We start from the raw sequence: 2,500 nt of genomic DNA on the forward strand, positions 1-2,500 counted from the left end.
GTCCGTTGGGGGAGGCTTAGCAGTCGTCCCCAGGGCGGTCCGGGGGTGGGGGGAGGCCTCACAGTCGTCCCTCGGAGAGCCGGGTCGGCGGCGGTGGCGGGCGTCAGGCTTTACGTCCAGCCTCCGGAAGGTGCGCGTCCTCGGAGGCGATGCAGGCGCCGCAAAGGGGCAGCCTCCGAGGCAGGGAGCGGAGCACCGAGGCTGGGGAGAGGGGAGCAGGAGCCGGGGGCTGGGGGGGGTGGGGTGGGGGGGGGGCGTTCAGGACAAGCGGTCAAGCCCCGGGGAGCAGCTGTCAAATGTTCCAAGTCCCCACTCGGCCACCAGGTCCACCCCAGTCTAGCAATGGGGTTGACCTGGCTGATGGCCGGTTAGTGTCAAGGTAAACTCACCGTCGTCCACAGGAGGGCAGCTCTCAGGCCGTCCGGCTGCGGCTGACTCTGGGGCGGTGCCCGGTCCCGGCAGCGAGGGGCGGGGGGGGGGCGCGGAGCGACACGGAGCTAACCGGCCCCCGGGGCCGGGGGCGCCTCCCGCGACTTTGGGGGCCGCGGGTCGTCAGTGGCGTGCAGGCCGGGCCTCTCCCGGGGGATTCGGGGGGGGGGGGGGGCGGTCCTGCGGGCCGGGCGCAGGGGGCTCGAGCGAGCCCGGGCCGGTCCGCCCCGGGGCCGGGGTCTCCGCCTGCGGCTCGGGGGGGCGCGGGTCGTCGGGGGAGGAAGCCCGGGGGAGCTGCACGCCGGCCTGCCAGGCCAGGCCAGGCCTGGCCTGGGTGGCCGCGGGGGGATTCGGGGCGGTCCCGCGAGCCGGCGGCCGGGCGCAGGGGGTCCGAGCGCGTCCGAGCGAGTCCGTCCCGGCCCCGGGGTCTCCCCCTGCGGCTCTGGGGGGCCGTGGGTCCCCGCTGGCGGAAGCCGCTGGGCGCTGGACACCCGCCGTCCGTCCCGCCTGGCCAGGCCTGGCCTGGGTGGCCGCGGGGCGGGGGATTCGGGGCGGTCCCGCGAGCCGGCGGCCGGGCGCAGGGGGTCCGAGCGCGTCCGAGCGAGTCCGTCCCGGCCCCGGGGTGTCCCCCTGCGGCTCTGGGGGCCGTGGGTCCCCGCTGGAGGAAGCCGCTGGGCGCTGGACACCCGCCGTCCGTCCCGCCTGGCCAGGCCTGGCCTGGGTGGCCGCGGGGGGATTCGGGGCGGTCCCGCGAGCCGGCGCCCGGGCGCAGGGGGTCCGAGCGAGTCCGTCCCGGGCCCGGGGCCTCCCCCTGCGGCTTTGGGGGCCGTGGGTCCCCGCTGGCGGAAGCCGCTGGGCGCTGGACACCCGCCGTCCGTCCCGCCTGGCCAGGCCTGGCCTGGGTGGCCGCGGGGCGGGGGGATTCGGGGCGGTCCTGCGGGCCGGCGGCCGGGAGGGTCCGGGCCAGTCCGCCCCATGCCCGGGGTCTCCCCCAGCGGCTTCGGTGGGTCCTCCGCGGAGGAAGCCGGGTGGGGAGCCGGACCCCAGGCGCCCAGACCCGTGACCTGCGGCCGCGACCTCCGACTCGGCAGGAGCGACGAGGGGCTTTCCGGCCCGTCCCCCCCCTCTCCTTCCTCCCCAGAAAAGGAGAGAGAGCTGGCTCGGACCGGGAAAAGCTGCCTACGGCACCTGGGATTCCCAGGCGGTCACCCATCCAAGTACTAGCCAGGCCCGGGACGGTTTACCTTCCGAGATCGGACGGGATCGGGGGCGTTCGGTCCGGTATGGCCGTAGGCACCCGGCCCCCGCGCCTCCTCGCCCGCTTTCCCCTGCCGACGCCCGGGCCTGCCGCACGGTGAGCCCCGGTCGGACTGCCCCCCTGCGGCAGGGCCCCCGTCTCTCGCGGGCCCGGTCCTTTTTTCCTTCTCGAGCTCCGGGGCCCGGGCTGGCCGCCAGAGCCCCTCCGCCCGCCCGCCCTCCCCGGCGTCGGGGAAAATATTGTCCCGGACATCCAGTGCGCCCTGATCCTGTCAGCCGGGGGGGGGGGTGGGTGGGTGGGGGGCAGTCCCTCGCTGCGGCCGGGGAGGGTGAGCCCAGGGCGGCTTGCCTGCCGTCCGAGTCCCCTCTCGGCCACCAGGTCAACCCCGAGCCGAAAGGGCTGAAAATTTTTCAGAGTCCCCTCCCGGGCACCAGGTCAACCCGTGGAATCGAACGGGTTCGCCTGCTGGCCGGTTCGCTTCCCGGCCACCAGGTCAACCCGTAGGTTTGAACGGGCACGCCCGGTGGCCGCTTTCCCGTCCGGTCACCAGGTCAACCCGGATCTCCCTCCTTCCCTGGGCGCCCCCTCCTCGGAGGCGTCAGGTTCCATTTTCTTTTTCCCCCCAGACTTCCAGGGGCCCGATCCAGTCGGCCGGGAGGCAGTCCCTCGCTGCGGCCGGGGTGGGTGAGGCCAGGGCGGCTTGCCTGCCGTCCGAGTCCCCTCTCGGCCACCAGGTCAACCCCGAGCCGAAAGGGCTGAACATTTTTCAGAGTCCCCTCCCGGGCACCAGGTCAACCCGTGGAATCGAACGGG

At 75.3% G+C, this 2,500-nt stretch overlaps 1 non-coding gene across 1 annotated transcript; it reads right to left on the minus strand.

The window, feature by feature from the left end:
• Window positions 1-1,605: 1,605 nt before the first annotated feature.
• On the minus strand, window positions 1,606-1,724 carry LOC128823982 (5S ribosomal RNA). Its single transcript, XR_008442213.1, has one exon. It is a non-coding gene; the product is annotated as a 5S ribosomal RNA (ribosomal RNA).
• Between the last annotated feature and the right edge of the window lie 776 nt (window positions 1,725-2,500).

Source organism: Malaclemys terrapin, chromosome 15, assembly GCF_027887155.1.
Source record: "Malaclemys terrapin pileata isolate rMalTer1 chromosome 15, rMalTer1.hap1, whole genome shotgun sequence".
Lineage (NCBI taxonomy): Eukaryota > Metazoa > Chordata > Testudines > Emydidae > Malaclemys > Malaclemys terrapin.